This window comes from Capricornis sumatraensis, chromosome 10 (assembly GCF_032405125.1).
Source record: "Capricornis sumatraensis isolate serow.1 chromosome 10, serow.2, whole genome shotgun sequence".
In the NCBI taxonomy this organism is placed as follows: Eukaryota; Metazoa; Chordata; class Mammalia; order Artiodactyla; family Bovidae; genus Capricornis; species Capricornis sumatraensis.
In genome coordinates, this window is record NC_091078.1 from 35,252,600 (window position 1) to 35,272,831 (window position 20,232).

The window sequence follows — 20,232 nt, forward strand, 5'->3', positions numbered from 1 at the left end:
TAAGGTAAGGTAAGGTATGAGAGGTGTCTCCATTGTGTATATTTTTTCTTCAGCTGGCTCACCTAGGAGCACGTTAGAAGAAAATGTCAGTAAAAGGTCACAGCACAAAGAGATTCTATTAACAGTAACAGGAAGTTCATTCTATACATCAAAAGCCAGAAAACAGAATCAGGGAAACCACTTATGCACAGAGTATTTGGGTGAATAAGAATTCATTTAAATATTGGCTTCAGTCATAACAGAGTAAGAACTTGCCTACAGAAATTCCCGTACCCAAGCCCATTTTTGCAAAAGTCAGGGCAAATGTAGTTATGATAGGAATATCGGGTTGCTGCTGCTGCTAAGTCGCTCAGTTGTGTCGGACTCTGTGTGACCCCATAGGTGGCAGCCCACCAGGCTCCGCCGCCCCTGGGATTCTCCAGGCAAGAACACTGGAGTGGGTTGCCATTTCCTTCTCCAATGCATGAAAGTGAAGTCACTCAGTCGTGCCCGACCCTCAGCGACCCCATGGGCTGCAGCCTTCCAGGCTCCTCCATCCATGGGATTTTCCAGGCAAGAGTACTGCAGTGGGGTGCCATTGCCTTCTCCGAGGAATATAGGGTAGATGACACCAAATTAACAAATGGGAAGCCTTTTTTTTAATCCCTAAGAATAGAGAACATCCAACCAACAGCAAAAACAGAGAAACTGTTTATGCAATTGGCTACACTGGCAGAGGACAGAAGGACAGCCAACATAATTTTATCCATCATAATAAAAGTTTCAACAGCACATGTGAAACAACAGCAATTTAACTGTTCTGAAGCCATGTTAAAGGTTCACGACGTATAAAACTAGTATTTTTGCCAAGACACAAATTTTGCTGATTGGTAAGTGAGACCCAGTCAGTCACCCAGTCTCTGTCAGTGTGGTTTTACTGTAATCACCATACTGTATACGCTGATTTTCAAGAAGCAATAAAAAAGAGGAAATCTTGTTTCACTGAGAAATGAGAAAAATGGCCCCAGAAAGAAAGCCAAGGACTGTGAAGAGATCTTTTTCGAATTTGTTATATAACAAATTCAATTCAACATTTTATGCCTTACTTTATCCAAAACTTTGAATTTTTTGGTTAAGAAATATATATATTTATAATGTTATATAAATAATGTTATATATAATAGCATATATATAATGTTATATTTTATATCTATTAAGAACATATATTATATATAAATGGAATTTTCCAAGCAAATACTAGAGTGGGTTGCCATATCCTCCTCCAGGAGATCTTCCTGCCCCAGGGATTCAATCTGCATCTCCTGGGGCTTCTGCATTGACAGGTGGATTCTTTACTGCTGAGCCACCTGGACTGAGCCATTATATACAAATATATATAATATGTTTATGTATTATATAAATATGGTGGTGGTTTAGTCACTAAGTCATGTCCGACTCTTGCGATCCCATGGACTGTAGCCTGTCAGGCTCCTCTGTCCATGGGATTCTCCAGGCAGAAATACTGGAGTGGGTTGCCATTTCCTTCTCCAGGGGATCTTCCTGACCCAGGAATCAAACCCGGGTCTCCTGCATTGCAGGCAGATGATCTGTCAACTGAGCTATGAGGGAAGCCCCATATAAAGCCCCATATACAGCCCCATATACAGCCCCATATATATATATAAACATATATAATACATTTATATTATATATAAACATATATTTATATTATATATAAGCATATATGTTATATATACAATATATAAGTATCTATATTATAAATATATATATTTCTTAACCAAAAATTCAAAATGATTAAGCCATGGAATGTTGAATTTGTTAGTGACTTAGTTGTATGACGTGACCAATTACACCACAAACTGTATGTAAAACAAGGCAACGGAGGTTCATGGTCATCATTAAGGAGAAAGGATGTGAAATTAACATGCTTGCAGGTTAAAAAAAACTCAGTTAAAGGAAATAAAGAAATATGATGCACTGAGTAAAACATGGAATGTAAACAGAAGTAAGTTAGGCAGGAAGAACCTTCATAATGGCCCAGTAAGCCAAATCAAAAACACCTGGTATAAGGGTCGTGGCTTGGAAGACCCAACATAGTCAAGATGCCTATTCACCCCAAATTCGTACACAGGTTTAATGCAGTTCTTTTCAAAATCCCAGTGAGATATATTGGTAAATATAGACAAGACTATTCTAAAATGCATATGGAAAGGCAAAGGAACTACAATGATAAAGCAATGTTGAAAAGGAGGAGTAAGGTGGGAGGAAACATTTCAGTACTTGTTAAGTGGCTACTGTATTCAAGACCATGTAGTGAAAAGGAATTCATAGGGCCTGGACTCCATCTTAGGCCTGTTCATGCTAATCATGCTCGGCCACCTTTCCAATGGACTCTGACCTCTGTGTTTAGTGCCTATGAAAACAACCACAGAAGGATAAGACCCCCTCCAGACAGGGGAACCTTGAAGATCGTATCTAGGTTACTCATCGCCTATGAGAAAACATACACTAATCCCCCCTTCCTCCAGACAGGCCATAAATTTTTCTGTATCTATAGGAGTGTAACCTCGCATTTATTGATTATTGGCTAATTATTTGACTGTTTGAGCACATGAGCACATAGCACGTGAATGACGGGGTTACTGGGATTGTATTTTCCTTGGTTTATGTAAGTCTCTAGGAATTTGGAGTGGTGGGTCCAGACACGTACACATGGGGTATAAAAAATTTTCACAAATGCTGGTCGGGGTCCTTGGCTAAGAGGAGACTCTGCCTTGGGCCTGCCGGTGTAATACACTGCACTCCGCTATCTGCATGGTCCTTCTGAGTGAGTGTGTTTCCCAGAACGCGTGGCCACAACAGCAGGAGAATTACCTGGTGGTCCAGTGGTTAAGGCTCTATGCGTCCAAGACAGTGGGCACAAGTTTGATCCCTAGTCAGGGAAGATCCTGTATGCCACCAAAAAATAAATTGGGGAAAAAAAGGACTGTAGTATTGATGAACAGAAAAATAGATGATGGAGCAGATTACAGAACCCAGAAATAGTCCCATACAAGTATGGCCAAGTGATGAAAACAGGAAGAATATCACAAGAGAATCTGCATCTAGAAAATGAATCAACTGCAAATTTTATTACTAAAAAATGAATACTAAAAATTCAAGAATTCAGTAGATGGGTTCACCAGCTAACTGGACAAAGCAGAAGAGATTTGTGAACTGGTAGAAAGGTGAGAAGGAATCTCCGTATTGAAGCACACAGAGATAAAGGAGAAAAATACAGAAGAGAATACCAAAAAAGACATGGATAAAAAGAGCAAAATACAAACTGGAGTCCCAAAAGTGGAAGAGAGAAAACGAGACAGAAGCAACTGTTTGAATAAATAGTGGCCAAGAATTTTCCAAAAGGGATGAACAATATCAAGCCACAAATCCCAAACAGAATAAAAAGAATGAAAATATCCCCTTTAAAAATTAAAAAAACATTAAACACATTAAAAAAAAAACAATAAGACTTACAGCTGATCTCTCAAATAGAAACAATGAAATCCAGAAGAGCTGAAAGAAAAACCACCAGCAACTGTCAATTCTATACTCAAACAAGGAGAAATAGATGTTTTCAAACAAAAACTGAGCAGATTTATCGTTAGTAGACTCAGGATAAAAGAAATCTTAAGAAAGTTCTTCAGACATGTAAGCATGGTAATGCAGGAAGGAATGGAAGGTACAAACCAGTGTAACATACTGGTAAATCTAAATGAATAGTGACTGTTTAAAAAAAAAAAGTAACAAACTTATGGTTACCAAAGGGGATAGTATGGGAAGGGTATATAAATTAGGAGTTTGGGATTAACATATACACACCACTTTACATAAAACAGGCTTCCCGAATTACAGGCGACCTGGCTAGGAGGGCTCCCCCAAGTCTCCACCTCGCACCCTAGAGCTCCAGGTTTAGAGGCTCAGAAAAGTGATTTAGCCCCTGGCAGCCACCATTCTACTCTGTTTCCACAAATACAACTTTTTGAAATTCCACATACAGAGAATCAATGGCTCTTCTAAGGGGAACCTGTGCAGTGAAAACAATCACTGGGCTGGAAATTGAGAGCTGGGTGCCCATTTTCATCTCTTCCACTAGAGACACAGACGTTTCCCTTGTGATGCAGGAGATCAAGCCCTGAGATTTTGGAGTGGGAGCACTGACTCCAAAACCCTAGGGAGTATCAAATAGCGAGAACTCACACAAAGGAAACCACTTGAATACCAGACCCAGCATCACCCAACCACCAGTAGCACCCTGTGCAGGATGCCTCACCTAAACAACAAACGAAACAAAAATACAGACCCAACCATCAGCAGACAGGATCACCCGCTCACTCAGCCTTGGCCATCACAGGAAAAACAAACAAACAAAAACTCAGCACAAATCTCACCCTATATGAAGCTTACACAAACCACTGGACCAAACTTAGGAGGGCAGAAACCAAAAGGAAGAAAGAATTCAACCTTGAAGCCTGGGAAAAGGAGACCAAAACAAAGACCAAAGGAAGACCAAAACTCCATATCATTAAGTTAAAAAAAAAATGATGAAAAGGCAGAGAAACACTATACAAATGAAGGAACAAACTAGAAACACAGAAGTCCAAATAAATGAAGAGGAAATAGGCAAGCTACCTAAAAAAGAACTCAGAATAATGGTAGTAAAGATGATCAAAAACCTTGAAAACAAAATGGAGAAAATGCAAGAATCAATCAACAAAGACCTAGAAGAATTAAAGAATAAACAGAGAGAGATAAAATGGGCTTCCCTGGTGGCTCAGGTGGTAAACAACCCACCTGCAATGCAGGAGACCTGGGTTCGATCCCTGGGTTGGGAAGATCCCCTGGAGAAGGGAACAGCTACCCACTTCAGCATTCTGGCCTGCCTGGAGAATTCTATGGACTGTATAGTCCATGGGGTCGTAAAGAGTCACACAGGACTGAGCGAGTTTCACTTTCACTTTTCATATATAAAACAGAAAAACAACAAGGACCTACTGTATAGCACAGGGTTCAATATCTTGTAATAACCTATAATGGAAAGAATCTGAAAAAGAACAGATATACAGATACACATATATGTATAAATGAATCACCATTCTGAATATCTGAAGCTAATACAACATTGTAATAACTGCTTCAATTTTTTTTAATGGTTTTAAAAAGCTTGAACATATGTATACTCTAGTCAGCAATTTCACTCACAGGTGTACACCAACTAGAAAGTACGCATGCCTATATTTAATGGGTTCATTTAACTATTTAATATTTGAGAATACCAATACCAGTTTTATTCCTAATAGAGAAAGCGGCAAACAACTCAATGTCTATCCACAAACTGTGGCATTGTTATTGTTGCTCTCGCTGTTGAGCAGCTAAGCCCTGTCTCTTTGCAACCCCGTGGACTGCAGCACACTAGGTATCCCTCTCTTTCATTATCTCCTGGAGTTTTCTGAAACTCATGTTTACTGAGTCAGTGATGCTATTTAACCATCTCCTTCTCTGCCACCCCCTTCTTCTTTTGCCTTCAATCCTTCCTAGCATCAGACTCTTTTCCAGTGAGCTGACTCTTTATAACAGGTGGCCAAAGCATTGGAGTTTTAGCATCAGTCCTTCCACTGAATATCTGGATTGATTTCCTTTAGGATTGACTGGTTTGATCTCCTTGTAGTCCAAGGGACTCTCAAGAGTCTTCTCCAGCCCCACAATTCAAATGCATCAATTCTTCAGTACTCAACCTTCTTTATGGTCCACTGGAAAAACCACAGCTTTGACATACATGGATCTTTGTTACCAAAGTGATATCTTTGCTATTTAATATGCTGTCTAGGTTTGTCATAGCTTCCTTTCAAGGAGCAAGCATCTTTTAATTTCATGACTACAGTCACCATCTGCAGTGATTTTGGAGCCCAAGAAAATAAAATCTGCCACTATTTCCACTTTTTCCCCTGCCACTTGCCATGAAATGATGGGACCAGATGCCATGATCTTAGTTTTTAGAATGTTTAATTTTAAGCCAGCTTTTTTACTCTCTTTACTCTCATCAAGGGGCTCTTTAGTTCCTCTGCACTTTCTGCATTGGAGTGGTGTATCATCTGGGTGTCTGAGGTTGTTGATATTTCTGCTGGAAATCTTGATTCCAGCTTGTGATTATACAGTCTGACATTTCACATAAGAGATGTGGGTTTGATCACCTGGTAGAGAAGCTCCCCTGGAGGAGAAAATGGCAACCCACTCCAGTATCCTTGCCTGGAGAATCCCATGGACAGAGGTGCCTGGCGGGCTACAGTCCATGGGGTCACAAAGAGTTGGACACGACTGAAGGGACTTAGCACTGAAGCATGCACATTCTACTTGACTCCACGGACATAATCAGATATGTAACACATAGTCCTTGCCTGCTAGTAGCTCTTCCTAAGACTTAATTTGCCTCTCATAGACTCTTTTTTCCTATTAAAGTTAAACTTTTAAAATTAAAGTGTAGTATAAAACATTCATGTACAGTAAGGTACATACATCTGAAAAGTACAGCTTGGAGAACTTCTGCAATGTGAACACACGTGTGTTACCACCCCTCAGATCAGACCTAGAAGCCTCCCTCAGACTCCTGCACAGTAAGTACCTGCATCTCCAAAGGTACCAATCTTCTGACTTCTAGCAAAATAGATTTGTTCTACCTGTTTTTAGTTTATATAAGTAGGATGATATCATATATGCTCTTTTGTGGTTGTTTTCTTTGGCTTAATATTGTGTCTGTGAGATGCATCTGATGCTGGCTCATAATTGTCATCGCTCAATACTGCAAAAGTAGGAAGAGATACCTGGAGTTAACAGCAAGTTTTGCCTTGGAGGACAAAATGAAGCAGGGCAAAGGCGAAGGAAGAGTTTTGTTAAGAGAACACACAACACAAGAGACAACTCTACACATGGACATCACCAGATGGTAAATATTGAAATCAGATTGATTATATTCTTTACAGCCAAAGATGGAGAAGCTCTATACAGTCAGCAAAAACAAGACCAGGAGCTGACTGTGGCTCAGATCATGAGCTCCTTATTGCAAATTCAGGCTTAAATTGAAGAAAGTAGGGAAAATCATTCAGACATTCAGGTATGACCTAAATCAAACTCTTTATGATTATACAGGCTTCCCTGATAGCTCAGTCGGTAAAGAATCTGCCTGCAATGCAAGAGACCCCAGTTCGATTCCTGAGTGGGCAAGATCTGCTGGAGAAAGGATAGGCTACCCACTCCAGTATCCTTGGGCTTCCCTGGTGTCTCAGCTGGTAAAGAATCTGCCCACAATGCAGGAGACCTGGGTTTGATCCCTGGATTGGGAAGATCCCATGGAGAAGGGAAAGACTACCCACACCAGTATTCTGGCCTGGAGAATTCCATGGACTGTATAGTTCATGGGGTCGCAAAGAGTTGGACACCACTGAGTGACTTTCACTTCACTTCACTATGATTATACAGTGGACGTGACGAATACATTCAAGGGACTAGATATGATAGAGAGCCTGAAAAACTATGGACAGAGGTTCATAACACTGTACAGAAGGTGGTGACCAAAACCATCCCAAAGAAAAAGAAATGTAAGAGAGTAAAGTGGTTTTCTGAGGAGGCTTAACAAATAGCTGAGGAAAGAAGAGAAGTGAAAAGCAAGGGAGAAAGGGAAAGATATACCCAACAGAATGCAGAGTTCCAGAGAAAAGCAAGGAAACACAAGAAGGCCTTCTTAAATGAACAATGCAAAGAACTAGAGGAAAACAACAGAATCAGAAAAACTAGAGATCTCTTCAAGAAAATTGGAGGGATCAAGGGAACATTTCATGCAAGGATGGGCACAATAAAGGACAGGAACAGTAAGGACCTAAGAGAAGCAGAAGAGATTAAGAAGAGGTGGCAAGAATACACTGGAGAACTATACAAAAAAGGGCTTAGTGACCAGGATAACCACGATGGTGTGGTCACTCACCTAGAGCCAGACATCCTGGAGTGTAAAGTCAAGCGGGCCTTAGGAAGCATTACTACAAACAAAGCTAGAGGAGGTGACGGAATTCCAGCTGAGCTTTTTCCAATCCTAAAAGGGGATGCTATGGAAGTGCTGCACTAAATGTATCAGCAAATTTGGAAAATTCAGCAGTGGCACTAGTGGTAAATAACCCACCCACCAATCCAGGAGCGCCACCTAGGAAGCCCCATCTGGGCAAAAGGGGGCAAGGAAGCTGCAGAACAGGATGGTGAAAATAAAAAATAAAGTGCTGCTGGCAACTGAGATAAAAAAATACAAAAGAAGAAAGGTTTAAGATAAGCTTAGCCCCTCACAAATACTTGACACACAGGAGGTAGTAAATATTAATCCGTCGTTGGTAAATGCAGGAATATGCATACATACTGCGGTCCCATCCAATACATTCATAATATCCCCATTCAATGAAAACATCAGTTTAACATATGGTCAATCCAATATTTATAGCCTTCATAATGAACTGGAGAAACCACAAATCAATTAAATAAAAATGTAGTTAAATAAAAATGAGAGCCTGAACACTTAATTCATCACCTACCTCAAAAAATATAGCCTCTGTCTCCTATAATTTACAGTAACTTTTCTCTCTTCCTCACCCACATGAAAAACTGCTACACTTGTGATATTTCAGTTCATGACACAGAAGAATCTTATCAAAAAGACTTGAGCAATCATTTTCCCCTACCCATAAAAACTGGCTGAATTTATCTAACCTTAAAACTAGACTCCATTTATCCACAGTACCAGGCCCTTCTTTGGAAGTTGTCCCGCTAAATTAAGCAGAGTTCTTGACTCTGATGGTCTGAACAAGCGGAAGAGGGTGCCATTATTCATTTTCTCTTTTACGCAAAGATCTGCAAATCCTTCCCTTTGATTTATTTAGCAGGCTCTTTCGGTCAGACTTTAGTTTGCTCCATTATTCATATCAGAAGGCAACAGCATAAACCATCACTAATGCTAAGATCTGAAAATCCATTTCTGTATCCTGAGTTTATCCTCAGTCATCCAGCTTGCCTACATACACACCACCCCCTGTTACAAAACTCTGGGCTTCAGACTACTCACATGTATAGAGAAACAGAGACGGGATGGCCCTGCTCTGTCCCTACTGTGTGCCTGCTTGAAGCCGGTGTCCTGTACTGAATCATCGGTACCATTCTCTACCAACATTCATGGCTTTGCTGGAGGCCTCTCCAGAGCCGTACTTCTGTTTGTGAGATCTTACGCTCGATTTCTTGTTCTGCCAACCAAATGAAATTCTCAAAAAGTTGTTCTGTTGAAAAAGTCCTTGGCAGGACCAAAACTGGAAGATGTTCTACTAACAGCAGACACAGTACTGTTATCATTCTACAATGAAAATGTTGGGAAGCTGTCGCACCATCTTCTAATTTGTGCCTGACTGTTACCACCCTCATCTCCCCTTCTTTCGACCAGGATCCGGAAGCAGCACAACCAGGCAAAAAGACGATAGAGTCCCAGGGGTAGAGAGGAAGAAGTCTCTAGATTATACGGCCCAACACCTCTTTTCCTTCCATTAATTTCCAAAATCCTCTTTTACATTTGCACAAGAGTAGTTTCCTTCTCTAGGAAAGGAGGCAGAGCTGGACAGGTGTGATTGGGTAAGTCTGAGTGAGAGCCCATTCTAACATTTAATTGTGGCACGGAGAAGAGTGAAAGGTAGAGTCCTTGACCTTTAAACTCTGAGGATCTCCCATGCCCAGCAAATCCTGGCAGTCCTGGGCCTAGCTGGGCAAGACCAAGAAACAGATAGCATGACTGAACACTTCACCTAGTGCATTACTGGCTGAAGAACGTTCTTAAAAAAGTACAGACTACGTGAATTTAACTAACACTTGGCAGACACATATACACCACTTGGGACTTCCCCAGCGGCTCAGACGGTAAACCGTCTGCCTACAATGCAGGAGACCCGGGTTCAATCCCTGGGTTCGATCCCTGGGTTGGGAAGATCTCCTGGAGAAGGAAATGGCAACCCATTCCAGTATTCTTGCCTGGAAAATCCCATGGACAGAGGAACCTGGTAGGCTACAGTCCACGGGTTTGCAAAGAGTCGGGCACGACTGAGCGACATTGACTTTTATTTTACTATACATCACGTACTGTGTGCTGCAGTGTGCTAAGCTGCTTCAGTCGTGTCCAGCTCTGTGCGATCCTATGGTCGTAGCCCACCAGGTTCCTCTGTCCGTGGTATTCTCCAGGCAAGAATACTGGAGAGGGTCGCCACGCCCTCCTGCAGGGGATCTCCCCAACCCAGGAATCGAACCCACGTCTCTTACATCTCCTGCACTGGCAGGAGGGTTCTTTGCCACTAACACCACCACTAGAAAAGGTAAGATGTGCTGTATCTAACTTGATAGAGGCAAAGGTGATGTATCTTTATCTTAATTATGTGTGTGATACATGGTCAGCATGCAGTTTGGCTAGTTGAGAAGATCCTGTAACAACCATCATCTCAAAAGGAGTTTTCTTTTCAGACCTTGTTGTGAGCAATGATTGAGGCCCTGAAGAGATTAAGACAATTCTTTGTTGTTAACTGCAGACCTCTGTTGAAAGCTTCTACTTTTATATCACTGATGTTAAGTATGAAACCCACTGGGATTTGCACACGTAAATGCTATATATACTTACTGCTCAAATTTTTTTTCAAAACAGATCTTTGCAAGCTATAAATTGTATCTGTGGTGTGCTGCCAATTAAATTAACATGTAAGCTTTATGGGAATTAAAATATCTCAGAAAAATGTAAATTGCTTAATTCTCTGAAAAATTACTGAAATTGACATAGCCAGCTAAACTATGTAACACAGTAGGAGAGCCAAGGGCAGTTGTTACCATAAGAACCATTCTGTCTTCTAAGATATTTTGACATGTTCCCCTGATCTGAGCTGTCAGAAAACTGTTCTAACATATTCCATTTGCTGAAAATTATTTGTAAAAATGTACATATACCCTGCAATCTTTTTGTATCAGTAGCTATGGAAAAAAAATAAATAAAGCCGCTAGCGAGATGAACTTCTCCCACTCGTCCTAATGGATATGCTAGGCTGGATTATTTAATCACCAGCACCATGCAACATCCAAACAAAACACGCCCAGCTTAGGATCAATGAAGCTCTAAGTTTAATTGCTTACTGCAAGGTTCCCAGCAGAAAATGAAAGCTTGCAAAGCTAACCTAAAACCAAATGAAGATAGTGTGTGCACTCAAACAAGGCAAGGTAGTAAGTAATTCTCTGCTAAAAGAGAGGATGTGTCCATGTATTTGTGTGCACAATTATGGCAGCAGGTGGAGGGTGGGGCAGTCTCTAGCCTGACCCGTATCTAGGCCGTTGCTCCACTGATACCATCAATAGATTACGGGCTCTCCCGTAAGGAAAAAAAAAGGGGGTAGGAATAATCAGTAGCTTTCTGTCAACCTTGCTTCCCCTTCAAGCTACCACCTCTCCTCCTTGTCCTCCTCATCAATCGGTGATATCTACCTGTGTCTTCTAACTCTGCTTCCCACGCCCTCCTTGTCTGAGAACCCATCCATTTCCGTGGCTTTGCTATCACACCAGCGGTATCCAAATCTTAGGTCTCAGCGAGGCTGTGAGGGAGCACCTGCTCCCGGCCTCACTCCTGGCTGCTGGCAGCCCTTGGCGTCCCCCAGCTCAGAGAGGCATCGCTCCAGTGCACCTGTCTTCCCATGGTCTGCTCCCTGTATACCTTCACATCAGCTTCCCTCTGCACGTGTCTGAGCCCAAATTTCCCCTTTTTTATAAAGACACCAGGTCATACTGGAGTAGAGCCTACCCTTGCAGCTGTGCATGCTCAGCTATGTCCAACTCTTCGTGAACCCATGGACTACAGCCCACCAGGCTCCATGGGATTCTCCAGGCAAGAATACTGGAGCAGGTTGCCATTTCTTCCTCTAGGGGATCTTCCTGACCCAAGGATTGAACCTGCGTCTCCTGTGTCTCCTGCATTAGCAGGCAGATTCTTCACCACTACCTGGGAAGCCCCAAAGCCCACCCTTATGACCTCATTTTAGCTTCGTTACCTCTGTAAAGACCCTGTCTCCACGTGAGACCACATTCTGCGGTCCTGAGGGCTAAGACTCCTACTGAAACATTTGGAGAGGGATGCAAATCGAACCAAAACATACCTTAAAATCAGGATGTCTCAAACCAACCCACCACCTTCCCCTAAGACGTCCACTTGGACCATGTCTGTTTGAGTCCCAGGCTCATCCCTATCTCTTGCTTCGCCTCACATCGAATCCGTTACCACTCAACCCTGTACACCCTTTCTCCAGGACAGCATCTCTTAAGCCTTCCCCCTCTTTTTCATTCCCACAACCACCACACAAATTCAGGCTGAATTATCTTGCACTGAGTACATGGTGGCTGTTCTTAATAGGCTTCTTAGCTCCGGTCTCTCTCTGATCTTGCTATATCCCAATTTATTTTATAAATTGCTGCCACATTAATCTTCCTAACAGACAGCTCTGACCCATTTCCCTCATGAGAGAGGAGAAAAAATAATAATAATAACTTCAAGAGCCTTTCTTACCTTATAAATTCAGCATAAATCCCTGTCCCTGGTGGTCTCAAGTTCCCACCCTTCAGGGATTAGCCCAGCCCACACTCTCACATCATCTCTTTCCCAAACATGGCCCCATGTATTTCCGGCTGTTTCCATCATAATCCTGCCAAGAAAAGAAACAGCAATCTCAAGGGGCTTCTTTAAAAGGCACTGAATGAAGAGATCAAGGAGTGAGCGTGGAGGGTACTGGAGCCCAACAGAGAGGGAGAGACACCCAGCGACCAGCTTCCCACTGGTACCAGGCCTCCATCTGAAGCAATAAGCAGAAGTGATGAGAGCTCCCTGGCACTCAGCAGAAACAAGCGCCTCCTGGACACAAAGCAGGTCATAGACGAGTGAAAAAAAAAGCACCAAGGATGAGAAAACAGACAGTACCCACACACTGCCTCTACTTACATCCCTTCTCCCCCGGGATCCTGTCTGCTCACCTGCCCAGACCAATTCACCAGAATCCTATCCATCTTTAAAGGGTATATGAGTGACATGAAAGATAATTTTTTCCTGGGAAAAGCAGCACTCAAACAGAAACACACATATGTTTAAAATTTTACTGAATTCATAATTAAATGAAAGCACCAGTGTGACATTACCACACGCTCAAAGGAAAATCCAAAGAACATATGAATATATGCATCCATCAGGAAACCTGAAATGAATTTGCTTGCTGAGTGCAAAACTGCTCAGTATCCACACCTGCATGCCACCAGATACAATCTGCATTTTCTCTGAACAAGAATCCAAGATCCAGGAACCATTACCATAAGTTTTCTACAACTTAAGAGTTGTAAAATAGCTCAAAGTTGAATGAAAGGTAAGATAACTCAAATGAGGGACTGATGGAGAACAGGGCACCCACGATTATTTTCATTATTGGCCAAATTTAGCCTTTCACAGGGTTCCCTGACTACTGGAAGGGAGGAAGGAAGGAGGAAAGGGAAGAAAGGGTTTTGGCATCAGAGAGACCTTGGGCTCACCACCAGCATCGCTTACTCATGAACTGACCTGAAGTAAGTAATTTCACTACCTACAGCTCAGTTTCTTGATCTGTACAATAGCAATTAACTGCTTTATGGACTAAATGAATTGCTCTGGGAGTCAGATGAATGGTGGCAATCCTGAGCCAAATAAATGGTAGCCAAAGATTACTTTCATGTTCCATCACTACAAATCACGGAGTTAGACCAAAGCTCCTTTTCAATCTGAAAATTGTGTGGCTGTAAATGCTGTCTCCTCCATGAAGACTTAGACCACCTTCATTACAGACGTGGACCCCTGCTTCCTCAGCATCTTCTCCCATACCAGCTCTCTGTCTCATGCCTACTCTGGAGTCGAACATTTCCTCTCTCCTGATTCCCCATCCAACCCACCAAACGTAAGAGACTCAGGCCAAGCGGGAGAGAAGGGATGGACTGGGAGTTGGGGATTAGCAGATGCAAAGTATTACACACAGGAAGGATAAACAATGAGGTCCCACTGTATAGCGCAGGGGACTGTATTCAATATTCTGTGGTAAGTCATAATGGAAAAGAATATGAAAAAGAATGTATGTATGTATAACTGAGTCGCTCTGCTATACAGCAGAAATTAATACAACATTGTAAATCAGCTATACTTTAATACAATAATCTTTAAAAACAAGAAACTCAGGAACAAGCTCAGATATATTGGAGTTCTAGCACACAGAATGGCCCCTGGTACACAGCAGGTACTCCAAAAATATTTCAAAATGAACTCAAAGAAAAGATTACTCAAAACCACAGTGAGCTAAATCAAAAAGGAAGATATGTACAATGGCAAAAAAAAAAAAAAATAGAACTATCACATAACCCCATTAGAATGGCTTTTCTCAAAAAGACAAGAAATAATAAGTGTTGGTAAAGATACAAAGAAAAGAAAACTCTTGTGTGATGTTGGTTGGAATATAAACTGGTTCAGCCACTATGGAAAACAGTACTGAGAATCCTCAAAAAAATTAAAATAGAAAGAACTACCATATGATCCAAAATCCCACTTCTGAGTATTTATATGAATGAATCAAATACACACACAAGGAAGTATCATTCAGCCATAAAAAAGAATGAAACCTTGCCATCTGCAACAATACAAATGGACCATGAGGGTATTAAGCTAAGTGAAACAAGTCAGACAAAGACAATATTGCACGATCTCACTTATAATGAGAAACTAAAAACAAAACCACCAGACTCACAGAGAACAAATTGGTGGTTGCTAGGGAGGAAGGGGGGGGCAGTGGCAAAATGGATGAAGGAAGTCAAAAGGTACAAAACTCCTTGATTTTAGTTATAAAATAAATAAGTCCTAGGAATATAATACTAGGGGCTTCCCTAGTAGCTCAGATGGTAAAGCATCTGTCTGCAATGCAGGATACCCGGGTTCAATCCCGGGGTCAGGAAGATCCCCTGGAGAAGGAAATGGCAACCCACTACAGTACTCTTGCCTGGAGAATTCCACGAGCAGAGGATCCTTGGCGGGCTACAGTCCATGGGGTTGCTGAGAGTTGGACACGACCAAGCAACTAACACAGGAATATTATGTAAGGCATGGTGATTACAGTCAGTATGATATTACTGTATTGTGTGTGTGGAAGTTGCTAAGACAGAAGATCTTAAAAGCACATGTTGCTGTTGTTCAGTCATGTCTGTCTGCGACCCCAGTGGACTGTAGCACACCAGGCTTTCCTGTCTTTCACTATTTCCTGGAATTTGCTCAAACATGTCCATTGAGTCGGTGATGCCATCCAACCATCTCATCCTCAGTCACCCCCTTCTCCTCCTGCCTTCAATCTTTCCCAGCATCATGGTCTTTTCCAATGAGTCAGTGACCAAAGTCTTGGAGCTTCAGCTCCATCCGGTGGCCAAAGTATTGAAGCTTCAGCTTCGACATCAGTCCTTTCAATGAATATTCAGGGTTCATTTCTTTTAGGATTAACTGGTTTGACCTCCTTGCAGTCCAAGGAACCCTCAAGAGTCTTCTCCAGCACCACAGTTCAAAAGCATCAGTTCTTTAGCACGCAGCCTTCTTTATGGTCCAACTCTCACATCCATACATGACTACTGGAAAAACAACAGCTTTGAGTAAATGGATCTTTGTTGGCGAAGTGACATCTTTGCTATTTAAACGCTGTCTAGCTTTGTTGTAGCTTTTCTTTCCAGGAGCAAGCATCTTTTCATTTCCTGGCTGCAGTCACTGTCCATAGTGATAATGGAGTCCAAGAAGATAAAATCTGTCACTGTTTACACTTTTTCCCTATCTATTTGCCATTAAGTGATGGGATTGGATGCCATGATCTTAGTGTTTTTAATGTTGAGTTTTAAGCCAGCTTTTTCACTCTCCTCTTTTATTCTCATCAAGAGGCTCTTTAGCTCCTCTTCACTTTCTGCCATTAAGAGTGGTATCATCTGCATATCTGAGGCTGTTGATATTTCTCCAGCAATCTTGATTCCAGCTTGTGAGTCACAGCCTGACATTTCACATAATGTACTCTGCATATAAGTTAAATAAGCAGGGTAATGATACACAGCCTTTACATACTACTTTCCAAATTCTGAACTAGTCTTTTGTTCCATGTCCAGTTCTAACTGTTGCTTCTTCACCGGCAGACAGGTTTCTCAGGAGGCAGGTAAAATGATCTGGCATTCCCATCTCTTTAAGAATTTTCCAGTTTGTTGTGATCCACACAGTCAAAGGATTGAGCATAGTCAATGAAGCAGAAATAGATGTTTTTCTGGAATTCCCTTGCCTTTTCTATGATCCAGCAGATGTTGGCAATTTGATCTCTGATTCCTCTGCCTTTTCTAAATCCAGCTTGTATATCTGGAAATTCTCAGTTCACATGCTATTGACACCTAGCTTGAAGGATTTTGAGATTACCTTGCTAGCATGTGAAATGAGTGCAAAAATGTTCCTACCACAGGAAAGATCCTATGACAGAAAAAATATAAAATCTTTACATGTGGTGATGGATGTTCAACCAAACATGCTGATCATTTTGCAATATATACAAATATCACTATCATTATGTTGCACATCTGAAACTAATAAAATGGTATTTGTGAACTGTACCTCAAACAGATAGACAGACAGATGGATGGATACTAAAGCAGCCTCACAAGGTAAAAAATACAGACAAGACAGGACACTGGAGCAGAAAGGGATGGGACCACAACTATTGCTTCTCCTTTCCCAGTTCATTCATCCTCTTTTGCATGAGAAGGACTCAAGCTGGGCTGCTGTTTGCAGGCTTTCCTGAGCGATGCACTTGTCTGAAGCAGCAGCGAGACTTTTAAACTCAGTAATAATACCCCGTCTTCAGGAGATGATGGTCCCCTTTACCGTCACAGAGAAGACAGCAGCAGAACTGAAGGCTTTAAGCTTCTTTGACAGCCATCAATCAGAAACAGCTCATTCCAGCTTTTCAGTCGTCTGTGACTCAAGAGGAAATGTTCTCCTGACACATCACTGAACCTACAAGCCAGAACTTGTAAGCCGATCATAACTCCCAACAACGGGCATCGTCTTAAAAGACAAATCATGTCAGATGTGCCCAGGACCAAAGAGGATGGAGGGAATATTCTATATGATAACAAGGAGAGAGATAAAAGAGCGCTGAGGATTCAATTCAATGAGTGTGGGCGAGGATCTGTCCCTGCTAACGTTTTCAAGTACCCTAATCATCCTTCAACGTGCTGTTCTTCTCTAAAACGACTGTCTTCTACCCAAGGGGATCATAATTGTACGTGTCCCTGAAGTACTCTATGATCAAAATTTGGTAAAAAGAAATATGGAGTACTATCTTTCTTTCGTGTGTGTGACCAAAATTTCCTCATGAAAATGTCTTTGTGTGTGTAAAATAAACACAGACTTTAGTAAAATTTAAAAGAGGTCATATTTTGATCACCATAAATCCACTGTGGAAGACAAGTGAGCACAACTTTTAATGACTAGAAGCTCAGCGTGACATTCAGTACCTATTTTAACAATGGCCCAATTTACTCAACATCAATGATTTGATTTTTTTTCCTGGATTTTTTTCTTTTTTCTTATCTCTTTTTCTTTGTGCTCTCAAAAATATCTTTTACTTTGTGGCTTTGGCTGTGTATTAAAAATGAGTGAAACTCATGAGTTCATGCAAACTATATGAGTCTGATTCTAAATCCAGGGGGAAATAAACTGGGAGATTAGGGTGGATATGTATATTATATATATATACACTAGAATATATGAATATATTAGGATTGGTATATATATATATCATTTCATATTGATATATATGTATTAGGATATATATATATATATATACACACACTCTGATACTATGTATAAAATAGATTGGGCTTTGGAGGGGACTTGAGTTCAACCGCTGTGTCGAGCAGAGCCCCTGAAGAAGGAAATGGCAACCCACTCCAGTATTCTAGTCTGGGAAATCCCATGAACAGAGGAGCCTGGCTGGCTATAGTCCATGGGGTCACAAACATTCAGACACAACTTAGCAACTAAACCACCACTACCACATAAAACAGATACTTAACGAGAACCTACTGTACAGCTCAGAGAACTCTACTCAGTGCTCCACGGTGACCTAAATGGGAAGGAAATCCAAAACAGAAGGGATATACGTATATGTCTAGCTAATTCACTTTGATATACAGTAGAACTAACTCAGCACTGTAAAGCAACTATATTTCACAAAGCAATTTTAAAAAGCAATAAAGTTCACAAAAACAACCTTCAAAAAAAAAACAAACTATTGCAATAGCATTAGACGTGGAACCAACGCGCAAAAACAAAGTTTTTAAGATCACAAACTCCTTTAAGGGCAAAAATAAAAGTGCTTGCCGTAGGAGAACAAATATCAATAGACAACAAAGGTTTGTTCCTCCTCCCCGGCGGATGAGGATTCTGAGCCTGTGTCCCCCGCTCTCCGACCACACTAGGAAGTGTTTATCCCCGTGGACAAGGGGTGCTCACAGCACCTAGGAGGTAAGTCCTGCCTCAACCCTCTCCAGACCCAGCAAGGCCCATCATTCTCTGAGCTCCTACGGTACTTTCTAGGGTTCCCCTCACTGTGCCCTGCGTCCGCCTTGGCTCCCCAGCGAGAGTTAAGGTCTTCTTCAGGAGACTGGCAAATACTGGTCACTGCCTGGGGACAGTAGGTGCCAGGCATCGTCACCTAGTGGAGGTCTCATCTGGGCACACGTGCCAGTGGTTCTTGCTCTGTGGACAGAACTCTGCCTGGATAATGGGCATGGAGGCAACTCTGTGCCAGTCCCCTGAACACCCCAAGTCAGCAACATGGAAAACTTCACGTTTCGATTTCCCGAAGAAACATCATTGTAGGACTCTTACTGGGCCACTGGAAGCACGAAGAGCAGCTTTTTAATCTGGGCTTTGAGGCCACCTATCTATAATGTTTAGGAAACCCCAGAAATATGGATCAATTCTTCATCAGCCCAAGAGAAAAAAGGGAAGCCAGAAAAGTGCTTCAAAGCTGAGAGGCTGGAGAGCGAGACATCACTACGAGTTTAGTTGCTGATGCTGTGATCCACAAAGGTGAAAATACCCAGGGACCCCCAGAATCACCCAAAGTATGCATGTCCAATATTTGTTCACAGAATGTATTATTAACATATGATGTTCTCTGCTTGTGCTAAAGGGCCCTTTATTTGTCTATGAACTTCTAAGCAGCCAATGCTCATATGAAATTTTTTTTAATCCACAATAATAGCTGATGTGCGCATCATAGGTACAAAATATATATTTGTTGAAAGCATAAGGGAAAAAATATATAGAAGAAACTATCCTTCAGCTTCTAGATTCTGAATCTAATGCATCTGTTTGACTGCTTATTACAAATAAATGACAATGGATGATATTGTGAAAAAAAAAAATGTGATGTCCAGTCCAGGGCAAGGTTTTATTACACACATTCTTCTAAATGGTTTGAGTCTGGCTGACCCCAGGACTCTTAACAAGACAATGAGCCGCTTAGAGGTGAACAATTCCCCATTTTTCAGTTCCCGAAAGAATCTTTATGGGACCCTCTCCAATCCCAAGGTTATCCAATCACTTACTGGCTAAGTCCCCATCCCAACATTCTTCCCATAATTAATAAAGACGAAAGTAAATGGATAACATCTCTCCACCGGATGCCCCTGTGATGCCCAGGAAATCACCTCACCATCTAGAAGCTTGTCATTTGAAGAACAGATTGGGAAATGAACCCAGGGTCTCTCCTGGGCAGCCCCTATCACTCAGACCCACTTAGTCCTTCCTTTATGCCCTTTCTTGCTTTGTTCACTTGTCTCGGTCACTTTGCTCTCATTATTTCCTCACCAGGGTGAGACCTTGCATGATGGGGAACCCAAGTAAGGTGTCAAGAATCAGATTATTCAGATTCGACAAGAGAAGTCAGACTGTGTGTGCCAGGAATTCAGAACCAAGGAGTGGTGGCAGGAACACAAGGGGGTTAAGGGGCCGCAAAGGCAGGAGGATTCAAGGTGAGCTGCAGTGGCTGGGAAAGGGGGAATGATGAGGGCTAGCAC